The following is a 13214-nucleotide window of genomic DNA, read 5'->3' as shown; positions in this document are numbered from 1 at the left end:
CAGAGGCATATGATAGAGAGTTCGGTATAATCAAGAACATCGCTGTGCGTATGGGTATCATGCATCAATGACCGAGAAACTGAATAAGAAAATACTATCGAAGCGGGAGGAGCATGGAAGGGAATCACTCTCAAGGCTGCAGACAAAAAGAAAAAAACAAGTTTTATAAGATTCCATTTCATGGATACCTGCTAGAGAGAACTGGAAAGAAACTGATGTTAGCCAACATAGCTCCGGCATTTTTATTACGAAAAAATTTGGGCACTAGCTCAAGGGAACGTGAAATCTTCAAAAAGGATTCTTTCTTCTATCCCGGAGTGTATAGTATTGAGCGCGATAAAAGTTAATCGTCCTAGAGCAGATACATTGGCCAGAACGGCTGGAATTTTTATACGAGATATAAAGAGCAGTTCCAGGTCAGCTCTGGAAATGAATTTGATTCAAATCATCGGTTGCAGCAGGTCAGTGATATTTTAACTTTCTTACACACTGCTGAGGAAGGTCGGATACTGAGTGTTCTGGAAGAAATTGAAATTTTGAGAAGACTTCACTTTCATCCTCTCGATACAATTACGAAACGAACAGATGTGTATCACAAAAATATTTTAGATAATTAAGACATTTCCAGGCAGATTAAGGTATCCATATAATGTAATATTTTTACTTGTTTTTTCATATTTGTAGGCCTTCTTCTCTCTTAATATTGTGTTGCTTTCGTCTCCTTCCTGCTGTTACTTCCCGCTATTCCACTTTAAACAGTTCACCAATCTCATGTCTGTTTCGTACCGCGTCTGCACTTGGATCGTGTGCGGCTTCAGTACTCACAGCTAATTCTTACAATCACAAAGTTTTGCTGTTTGTGTTCCTGGCTGCGCACCACGATGGAACGGAATTGATGTAAGTAATCCCACGTAATATGTGATTTCACCCTCCCAGCGCCATTTTTGTTGCTTTTACATGTTTCATTATTTTGGTAATTTTTGGTGTCCGGTCGTGACGTCTGTTTTTTTTCTAATCGTTTTAGGTCCCTTTTACTTTTTTGACACGGAATCATTGGTTCCATGACAACATTGGGGTGAGGATGACTTCTAACGATTAAGTGATTTTACTTGTAAGTAACGTCCTGTTCTCTCTCTTTCAGTTTGTTTTAATTTAGAAACTTTAGCTGCACAGTTTCTTGTCAGATATTTCAGACTCGAGGATCCCCTCCCTTTCGCGTGTATCAGAATATTTTTACTATTGCAGTTTACACCACTGTTCCGTAATTGGTCGGGTACCCAAAAAATTGTGGCTTAAGCAGCTTTCCTGCGGTTTTCTACTCTTCATCTGTATCTGCTCCTGGGTACGTCTTACAATTTGATTTCGGAATCTCTGCCTGACCATGAAGTAACCTAACTGAAATCGTCCCGCATCTCCAGTCCTTTTACGAGTATACCTCCTTCCCTTATGATTCTCGAATAAAATATTCGCTATTACTAGCTGAAATTTCTTGCAGATCTCAGTTACATTTTCTTCTCTCCCATTCCCAGTTCCAAGCCCATATTCTCTCGTAAGCTTTTCTTCTACTCCGTCCCCTATAACCACGTTCCAGTCCCTATGAGTATTAGAATTTTCATCTCCCTTTACGAGCTGAATTCCCCGTTCAATATCCTCATGTATTTCTTTATTTCTTCCTCTTGCGCTTGCAACGTCAGCATGTATGTCTATGGGTGCTGGTTTGCTGTCGAGTCTGATAAGAACAGTTCACAGTAACTCACTCTCGGCCCTACCTCACTATTCCCAAGGAATTCTACCCCCTACTATATTTGCACTGAGACTTTGTACTTCCCTTTTCACATTTTCTAGCTTCCCTACGACGTTCAAACTTCCGACGTTGCACGCCCCGACTCGTAGAACGTTATCCTTTCGTTGATTATTCATTCTTTTTCTGATGGTGACCTCCCCCTTGGCAGTCCCCTTCCGGAGATACGAATGGGCGACTACTCCGGAATCTTTTGTCAGTGGAGCGATCATTCCATCACTTTTCAGTTACAGGTCAAATGTCCTGTGGATATAGGTGTTCTGTCTTTAATGCAGTGGTTTCCATTGGCTTCTACATCCTCAAGCCGTTGATCATCGCTGATTCTTCCACCTTCAGGGGCAGTTTACGATACCAGGGGCAAGGGAGTGCCCTGAACCTCTGAACGCTCATCCACCCTTTTTTACAAGGTCGTTGGCTGTATCAGGGCTGACTTCTTATACCGGAAGTTTCGGCGCCTTTGATGATGATTTTTTTTTCTGCGATACCTGCTCTTCTTAGGACAAAGAGGACGTGCCTTTACAACCAGATATAAAGAACATCGTTCAATAAAAGATGGCACTAGCCCCCAAAATTCGTCTTTTGCCGACCATCTTCTGATTACAGGTCACGCGCCTAAAGCTATTTGCGATATCAACATTTTGCACACCGAGAAGAAAGGACGTAAATTAGATATTCTGGAAGAATTAGAGGTTTTTAAACATCTTTCTCGAAATGATTGTCTCGTTCTCAATGAACAGTTGCAGTTGCGCAATAAAAATTCCTTCAACGGTATAAAGCCGTTACTTGGAATTTAATTTCGGCTCTCCTTGTGCAGTTTACCGAAATGTTTTTTGACATCTAAGTTAACTCATAATTTTTCCATTTTTTAAATGATTTATTAGCTGTATTTCATGTTATATCGATTTCTACAAGCTGTGTCACTCAGCCCTTACTGTATTTTCTATAATGACGTTTTTATGCTTCAAACTGATGCATACAAAATGTTACTTTATCTATCGCTGTTAAACAAAATATTGCTTTTTACATTATAGACTGAACAATATTCATTATAATTTTCATCTGTCTACACTTGAATGTTAAGTAGCCAAGTTGTACCTGCGGCTACTAGATGGTACTCTCGATGCAACGTCGTGTTCCCCTGCTCGCACTTTTAACGCAGACGCCTCAGTCTGTTGCAACCTGTGGCTGTACAGGTACGAGCAGCCCATAGTGGCTCGCCTTCACGCATTCCGTTTTATATATTTTGTGACTAAAGCCCTTCTGGCCTGTTAATTATTTCATACAGGGTGTTTCAAAAATGACCGGTATATTTGAAACGGCAATAAAAACTAAACGAGCAGCGATAGAAATACACCGTTTGTTGCAATATGCTTGGGACAACAATACATTTTCAGGCGGACAAACTTTCGAAATTACAGTAGTTACAATTTTCAACAACAGATGGCGCTGCAAGTGATGTGAAAGATATAGAAGACAACGCAGTCTGTTGGTGCGCCATTCTGTACGTCGTCTTTCTGCTGTAAGCGTGTGCTGTTCACAACGTGCAAGTGTGCTGTAGACAACATGGTTTATTCCTTAGAACAGAGGATTTTTCTGGTGTTGGAATTCCACCGCCTAGAACACAGAGTTGTTGCAACAAGACGAAGTTTTCAACGGAGGTTTAATGTAACCAAAGGACAGGAAAGCGATACAATAAAGGATCTGTTTGAAAAATTTCAACGGACTGGGAACGTGACGGATGAACGTGCTGGAAAGGTAGGGCGACCACGTACGGCAACCACAGAGGGCAACACGCAGCTAGTGCAGCAGGTGATCCAACAGCGGCCTCGGGTTTCCGTTCGCCGTGTTGCAGCTGCGGTCCAAATGACGCCAACGTCCACGTATCGTCTCATGCGCAAGAGTTTACACCTCTATCCATACAAAATTCAAACGCAGCAACCCCTCAGCGACGCTACCATTGCTGCACGAGAGACATTCGCTAACGATATAGTGCACAGGATTGATGACGGCGATATGCATGTGGGCAGCATTTGGTTTACTGACGAAGCTTATTTTTACCTGGACGGCTTCGTCAATAAACAGAACTGGCGCATATGGGGAACCGAAAAGCCCCATGTTGCAGTCCCATCGTCCCTGCATCCTCAAAAAGTACTGGTCTGGGCCGCCATTTCTTCCAAAGGAATCATTGGCCCATTTTTCAGATCCGAAACGATTACTGCATCTCGCTATCTGGACATTCTTCGTGAATTTGTGGCGGTACAAACTGCCTTAGACGACACTGCGAACACCTCGTGGTTTATGCAAGATGGTGCCCGGCCACATCTTTAATTTCCTGAATGACTATTTCGATGATCGTGTGATTGCTTTGGGCTATCCGAAACATACAGGAGGCGGCATGGATTGGCCTCCCTATTCGCCAGACATGAACCCCTGTGACCTCTTTCTGTGGGGACACTTGAAAGACCAGGTAAACCGCCAGAATCCAGAAACAATTGAACAGCTGAAGCAGTACATCTCATCTGCATGTGAAGCCATTCCGCCAAACACGTTGTCAAAGGTTTCGGGTAACTTCATTCAGAGACTACGCCATATTATTGCTACGCATGGTGGACATGTGGAAAATATCGTACTATACAGTTTCCCAGACCGCAGCGCCATCTGTTGTTGAAAATTGTAACTACTGTAATTTCGAAAGTTTGTCTGCCTGAAAATGTACTGTTGTCCCAAGCATATTGCAACAAACGGCGTTTTTCTATCGCTGCTCGTTTAGTTTTTATTGCCGTTTCAAATATACCGGTCATTTTTGAAACACACTGTATGTGACGTGTAAGTACTGCCTCTGCCTTTTCTTGTTCGTCAGTACTTACACTTTTTGTATAAAAATGTCTTTTCCCATAAATTTGTAACTATGTTATAGGCCATTTTAATTGTTTTTATTCTGATGAAGGCACTCTTAGAAGTGTTGAAAACTGATCAATAAGACTAAAAATATTAGTGACCGAGGGCTCATTTGTTTCAATTTTTGTGATGATTTTGAACCAAAATTTAAGAAGTGGTGGATTTCGAACCCGAGGTCGAGTACGTTTTAATTACTAATCAAAGATGCTACTCTAGACCACGGGATCCCGCTATGAAAAGAAATGGCACCCCATGTTGTCAGGCCGGATGGCAGCCAACTGTCAAGTTGATATTCCACCGCTGTCCACCGCGTCTCTAGACACGTCTTCGCTCATCATCGGGTCTCAGTCCAAAGGGGGTCTCATCACTGAAGGCAGTTCTACTCCACTGAATGAGATTAGAGGCCCAATACGTGTCTGAAGATCCCCCAAACAGTGGTGGGATGCCAACCTCACTGTCGCCTGCTATACAGCGTAACAACCAGGAGTGATGGTCTGAGATGCCATCCTCTTCATAGCAGGACCCTTTGGTTGTCATCCACGGCACCCTTACAGCACAACCGTACGTCGATGATATTCTATGATCCGTTTCGTTGCCCTCACGACAAGCCATACTGGGCATACATTTCAGCATGATAATGCCCGTCCGCACACGGCGAGAGCAAACGGTGAACACATTTGGCGACACCGTCTCTGGTGCGCCGTTCGAATTTGCGTGCCTAATGGCCTCACTGGATAACTTCAATACTAACTGGCTTGGAAACGGGGCAGTGTATGGAATTCTTTTCTTAACAGTTATTTCTCAGCACAACCTAACCTGCAGACCCTTACAAGCTTTCCAGACTGTTTCGACCAAGCTGTGTGCATTCAGGATGTCTCTTCTAAGAATCATCAGCCGTATTTCCTGTATTGTTTCAGCATATATTCGTAACCTCGTTTTTGCAATATGTAGATGGAATCGAGGCAAGCAAATATTACTCATAGTATATTTCAGCAAAACAAATTTTCAGCTTAACAAGCTGATTTGTTTCCCGATACAAAAAAATTTTTTAAGTGTAAATTTACGTGCCTATACGACAGAGTGGTCCCAAATTAGACTAACTTGGTTTTGCAAAATTTATTAACAGACAAAGTATAACATGAGAATAACCAGTCCGTCAGCAGCGACTGTGTAGCACTGCTGCATGGCGATAGGCAGTGAGGCACGTGAGACAGGGCACGTTGGGCAAGGAATGCTGTTGGAGTTCTCACATTTTACAGGCGTTGTTGATAAATATCGATAAAGCGAATATGGCCGTAGACTAATTTCATTGGGTTTGTCGAATGAGCACATAAAATTCCACTTTAAAAATCACTTTGTTGGTAATAGGAAGCAAACCATCGCTTTTGTTGACACTGGGCGTCACATGAAAGATGTGATCAATATTTGTTTGGGATCACTGCAGCTGCACGTGACAAAACTGAAACTGCAGGTATCTGCCTAAACATCAGAGGAACTGATCCTGACGACAGTTATTAAGAAAGCATACCGAGATGTACTCATCTGTGACATGAGTAATCTCTTCTACATGTTTGTGTATGGGACGTGTGTGCCAAAATAGGCAGGTGTGATTTCAGGGTTCGATTCTAGGGTGCAGAATCACAGATATACACACATAAAAAAAGTTTTGCATCACCCCCATTCCCAGAACTCCTGAAGATAGACATTGACTGTGGATACTGTATCACAGACATAGTCCCTTTGACTGTTCAGAGATGTCACTAACAAAGATCAGAGAGATTGTAAAGCAGGAAAGAAAAATTCTTAGGAAAATATATGGACCAGTGTTTCGGGAAGGAATTTAGATGAAGAGGCCAACTAGAGAGATTTACAAAGACATAGAAACAATAACAGACACCATTAGGAATAGAAGGACGAAATTTTATGGACATATCAGCAGGATGGATAAAAGCAGGCTCGCAAGACAAATCTTTGAGATAGTAAACAAGAGCAAAAATAAGACAAAGTGGATCACTGTAGCCGAACAAGACATTAAAGAACTGGGGATCACACAAGACAACATAAAGAATAGAGAACAGTTTAGAATCATACAGAAACACACATTTAAACAAGAACATACGGAGAACAGAACGGGAAAAAGATGGTCGGAAGAATGCATGAGAGAACACAGTGAACGTATGAAGAGAATTTGGAAAGAATTAAGAAAGAAGAAGAATGACTACTCAAGTTCAATAGCTCTCTCAAAAGGGAAAATCGAAAGTGATATATATCAAAAAAAATTTTGACTCATCCCGGTAAACCAGAACTCCTTGTGATAGACGTTACCGTTGACTGTGGACATTGTATCATAGACACAGTCCCTTTGACTGTTCAGAGATGTCATTAAATCCGCCCAAAGATGTAAACAACCATGCATGAGCAGCGCCTATTAGACGGAGGGGGTCCGACAGACAATCAGTTCCAGTCATTCCACCAGGAAGGAGGCACACGGCTCGTGTTGTCTGTAGTTCAACCAGCGATGTTGTTTGGACATGGAGGAGATACAGAGAGACAGGAACTGTCGATGACATGCCTCGCTCAGGCCGCCCAAGGGCTACTACTGTAGTGGAGGACGGCTACCTACGGATTATGGCTCGGAGAAACCCTGACAGCAACGCCACCATGTTGAATAATGCTTTTCGTGCTGCCACAGGACGTCGTGTTACGACTCAAACTGTGGGAAATATGCTGCATGATGCGCAACTTCACCCCCGACGCCATGGTGAGGTCCATATTTGCAACCACGACACCATGCACCGCAGTGCAGATGGGCCCAACAACATGCCGAATGGACCGGCATCACGTTCTCTTCACCGATGAGTGTCTCTTATGCCTTCAACCAGACAGTCGTCGGACACGTGTTTAGTGGCAACTCAGTCTGGCTGAACGCCTTTATGTCCAACCAGTGCAGCAAGGTGGAGGTTCCCTGCTACTTTCGTTTTTCAGTTTTGCACATCATTGTGTGTTCAAAGAACTTTGATACTCACTGATCGGTGGCGGTAACAAGTGTGTCTTAAAAAGCTGCCAGCGGTCGCCCGCTGGGGAGCGGGACCTGTAATTTAGCATTGTGGTTGTGGTTTCCGTTGCTGGACCTAGCCAATTGTATGTGCTAAAAAAGCAGAGAAGCTCTGAACAGACAACAAGCCACAGTGCTAGATATCTATGGGAAGTTCTAGTCAGGCTGGCACTGCCTTACACCGAGGAAGCAAAACATCTCTAACAATTACGAGTGTACTCAGTTTAACTCACACAGGCGCACACACTTTACAATAATTACTCAAGGAAACGTGAGAAACTTCTCAAAAATGAGATCGACGGAAAGTGCAAAATGGCTAAGCAAGGATGGCTAGAGGACAAATGTAAGGATGCAGAGGCATATCTCACTAGGGGTAAGATAGATACTGCCAACAGGAAAATTAAAAAGACTTTTGGAGAAAAGAGAACCACTTGTAGAAATATCGAGAGCTCAGATGGAAACCCAGTTCTAAGCAAAGAAGATAAAGCAAAAAGGTGGAAGGAGTATATAGAGGAGCTGTACAAGGGTGATGTATTTGAGAACAATATCATAGGAATGGAAGAGGATGTAGATGAAGATGAAATGGGAGATATGATACTGCGTGACGAGTTTGACAGAGCACTGAAAGACCTACTCTACCATCTGGTGAGTAAGATGTATGAGACAAGTGAAATATCCCCAGACTTCAAGAAGAATATAGTAACTCCAATCCCAAAGAAAGCAGGTGTTGACAGATGTGAAAATTACCGAACTATTAGTTTAATAAGCCACAGCTGCAAAATACTAACGCGAATTCTTTACAAACGAAAGGAAAAACTGCTAAAAGCCGACCTCAGGAAGATCAGTTTGGATTCCGTAGAAAAGTTGGAACACGTGAGGCAATACTGACCTTACGACTTATCTCAGAAAACAGATTAAGGAAAGGCAAACCTACGTTTCTAGCATTTGTAGACTTTGAGAAAGCTTTTGACAATGTTGCCTGGTATACTCTCTTTCAAATTCTGAAGATGGCAGGGGTAAAATACAGGGAGCGAAAGGCTATTTACAATTTGTACAGAAACCAGATGGCAGTTATAAGAGTCGAGGGACATGGAAGGGAAGGAGTGGTTGGGAAAGGAGTGAGACAAGGTTGCAGCCTCTTCCCGATGTTATTCAAACTGTATATTGAGCAAGCAGTACAGGAAACAAAAGAAAAATTCGGAGTAACGATTAAAATCAATGGAGAAGAAATAAAAACTTTGAGGTTCACCGATGACATTGTAATTCTGTCAAAGACAACAAAGGACCTGGAAGAGCGGCTGAACGCAATGGACAGTGTCTTGAAAGGACGATATAAGATGAACATCAACAAAAGCAAAACGGGGATAATGGAATGTAGTCGAATTAAATTGGGTGATGCTGAGGGTATTAGATTAGGAAATGAGACGCTTAAAGTAGTAAAGGAGTTTTGCTATTTGGGGAGCAAAATAACTGATGATGGTCGAAGTAGAGGGGATATAAAATGTAGACTGTCAATGGCAAGGAAAGCGTTTCTGAAGAAGAGAAATTTGTTAACATCGAGTATAGATTTAAGTGTCGGGAAGTCGTTTCTGAAAGTATTTGTATGGAGTGTAGCCATGTATGGAAGTGAAACGTGTACGATAAATAGTTTGGACATGAAGAGAAGAGAAGCATTCGAAATGTGGTGCTACAGAAGAATGCTGAAAATTAGATGGGTAGATCACATAACTAATGAGGAGGTATTGAAAAAGAGTTAGGGAGAAGAGAAATTTGTGGCACACCTTGACTAGAAGAAGGGATTGGTTGGTAGGACACGTTCTGAGGCATCAGGGGATAAGCAATTTAGTATTGGAGGGCAGCATGGAGGGTAAAAATCGTAGAGGGAGACGAAGAGATGAATACACTAAGAAGATTCAAAAGGATGTAGGTTGCAGTAGGTATTGGGAGATGAAGAAGCTTGCACAGGTTAGGGTAGCATGGAGAGCTGCATCAAATCAGTCTATGGACTGAAGACCACAACAACAACAACGTGAGGAAGGAGAGAGACTGCTGACATATGGATGAAATAAAACGGTATCTCCAATGTTTTTCTTTCCCATGTACTTAATCATTAGACAAAGATTGCCTGTGAGACATTTTAATAAGATAGCAAGACATGATAATAGGAAGAATTGTGAAAATGAGCTCCTGTAACAGACAGATGTTACATGACAGACGCTATCACGGAGAGTTTTACTGTTGAAATTCAGAGACCATATCTTCCAAAGACAGTCGGGCAACATAATACTTTCTCTCACATTCGAATCACGAAATGACCACGGCGAGAATTTCAGAGAAAAGCCGTTATTCCCACGTACCTTAGACTAATAGAACAGGGAATGGAGGAACATATCTTCCACCACACGCAGTAAGGTAGTTTGTGGAATATAGGTGTCTCTGGAATACCTTTAATGTAGAGGGTAAACAGCAGGGACAACATGCGCCTACCTTGAGAGTCCTGTTCGTGAAGTATGAGTGTAGGGGAATAGCCTTTCGGAGGAGCCTGCGGCGCTCAGTTTACGGATGAGACCGATGTGTCGGCGATAACCAATGGCTTTAGGAACAGTACATCTGTCTATACTGTATAGTTTATATTTGTATCGATAAAAACAATTTTGGTTCTACCGAATTTCTTTCTCCCACTCCTCTTCCCATTCTATGTGGGGCGTTCGATAAGTAATGCAACCAAAATTTTTTCTCAGCCAATTTCGGTTGAAAAAACGCTAAATAGATTGTTGGAAACCGCGAAATATTCCCGCTTCAGCCTCTGTTGTTTCATGGAGTTCCGATAGGTAGCAGCGCAATAAGTAGCCTTCAACATGGCGTCTGTAACGGAGTTGCGTTCCAAGCAGGCGGCTGTCATTGAGATTCTCTTGGCAGAAAACCAGAGCATCGCACATATTCATTGGCACTTTTGGAGTGTCGACGAAAACCTGGGAGTGAACAAAAGCACGATGAGTCGTTGAGCGAAGCGTCTGTCGTTACTATAACGAGGTCGCACAAACCTGTACGATCTGTAGCATGCCGGTCGGCCGCGCGACACTGTGACTCTTGGATGTTGGAACGTGCGGACCCTCTCATTCGACGTGATCGACAGATGACAATCCAGTACCTCGCTGCACAACTGGACGTCCCCGTTGACAGTGCTGACACACTCTCCACCAGATGGGGTACTCAAGTGTGTGTGCTCACTGGGTTCTTCACCGTCTAACAGAAGACCGTAAAGAGCAGAGGAGGACCGTCTGCGCGGAAATGCTTGCGCGTCACGAGGCTGATGGTTATTACAATTTCTTTTTGTCGAACATCGTCACGGGTGACGATACGTGGTTTCATCATTTCGAACTGAAAAAAAAACGGCAATCCGTCGAGAGGTGCTGTAACATCGCGAGTCAATACGCAATAGCATTTATTGAACTACTTTACAGTATGGCTCGTAGCTTTGGAACCGTTGGCGGTGATAGAAACAGCCGCTTCTATCTTAGCCTGACTCATTCACACCTGTCACCAGCCTAGCCGTAGGAAGCGGTACCTGTGTCAATTCGAGCGACAGAATATTCAAGCCCCTAAGAATCTAAATAAACTATATTAAATATTATTCAATTTAGTTAAAAGTCCCCACCCCCATTGAACCATGGACCTTGCCATTGGTGGGGAGGCTTGCGTGCGTCAACGATACAGATAGCCGTACAGTAGGTGTAACCACAACGGAGGGGTATCTGTTGAGAGGCCAGACAAACGTGTGGTTCCTGAAGAGGGTCAGCAGCCTTTTCAGTAGTTGCAGGGGCAACAGTCTGGATGATCGACTGATATGGCCCTGTAACACTAACCAAAACGGCCTAGCTGTATTGGTACGGCGAACGGCTGAAAGCAAGGGGAAACTACAGCCGTAATTTTTCCCGAGGGCATGCAGCTTTACTGTATGATTAAATGATGATGGCGTCCTCTTGGGTAAAATATTCCGGAGGTAAAATAGTCCCCCATTCGGATCTCCGGGTGGGGACTACTCAAGAGGACGTCGTTATCAGGAGAAAGAAAACTGGCATTCCACGGATCGGAGCGTGGAATGTCAGATCCCTTAATCGGGCAGGTAGGTTAGAAAATTTAAAAAGGGAAATGGATAGGTTAAAATTAGATATTGTGGAAATTAGTGAAGTTCGGTGGCAGGAGGAACAAGACTTTTGGTCAGGTTTAATACAGGGTTATAAATACAAAATCATATGGGGGTAATGCAGGAGTAGGTTTAATAATGAATAAAAAATAGGAGTGCGGTAAGCTACTACACTCCTGGAAATGGAAAAAAGAACACATTGACACCGGCGTGTCAGACCCACCATACTTGCTCCGGACACTGCGAGAGGGCTGTACAAGCAATGATCACACGCACGGCACAGCGGACACACCAGGAACCGCGGTGCTGGCCGTCGAATGGCGCTAGCTGCACAGCATTTGTGCACCGCCGCCGTCAGTGTCAGCCAGTTTGCCGTGGCATACGGAGCTCCATCGCAGTCTTTAACACTGGTAGCATGCCGCGACAGCGTGGACGTGAACCGTATGTGCAGTTGACGGACTTTGAGCGAGGGCGTATAGTGGGCATGCGGGAGGCCGGGTGGACGTACCGCCGAATTGCTCAACACGTGGGGCGTGAGGTCTCCACAGTACATCGATGTTGTCGCCAGTGGTCGGCGGAAGGTGCACGTGCCCGTCGACCTGGGACCGGACCGCAGCGACGCTCGGATGCACGCCAAGACCGTAGGATCCTACGCAGTGCCGTAGGGGACCGCACCGCCACTTCCCACCAAATTAGGGACACTGTTGCTCCTGGGGTATCGGCGAGGACCATTCGCAACCGTCTCCATGAAGCTGGGATACGGTCCCGCACACCGTTAGGCCGTCTTCCGCTCACGCCCCAACATCGTGCAGCCCGCCTCCAGTGGTGTCGCGACAGGCGTGAATGGAGGGACGAATGGAGACGTGTCGTCTTCAGCGATGAGAGTCGCTTCTGCCTTGGTGCCAATGATGGTCGTATGCGTGTTTGGCGCCGTGCAGGTGAGCGCCACAATCAGGACTGCATATGACCGAGGCACACAGGGCCAACACCCGGCATCATGGCGTGGGGAGCGATCTCCTACACTGGCCGTACACCACTGGTGATCGTCGAGGGGACACTGAATAGTGCACGGTACATCCAAACCGTCATCGAACCCATCGTTCTACCATTCCTAGACCGGCAAGGGAGCTTGCTGTTTCAACAGGACAATGCACGTCCGCATGTATCCCGTGCCACCCAACGTGCTCTAGAAGGTGTAAGTCAACTACCCTGGCCAGCAAGATCTCCGGATCTGTCCCCCATTGAGCATGTTTGGGACTGGATGAAGCGTCGTCTCACGCGGTCTGCACGTCCAGCACGAACGCTGGTCCAAC

This window comes from Schistocerca americana, chromosome 4, assembly GCF_021461395.2.
Source record: "Schistocerca americana isolate TAMUIC-IGC-003095 chromosome 4, iqSchAmer2.1, whole genome shotgun sequence".
Lineage (NCBI taxonomy): Eukaryota > Metazoa > Arthropoda > Insecta > Orthoptera > Acrididae > Schistocerca > Schistocerca americana.
This window is presented reverse-complemented; position numbering follows the sequence as displayed.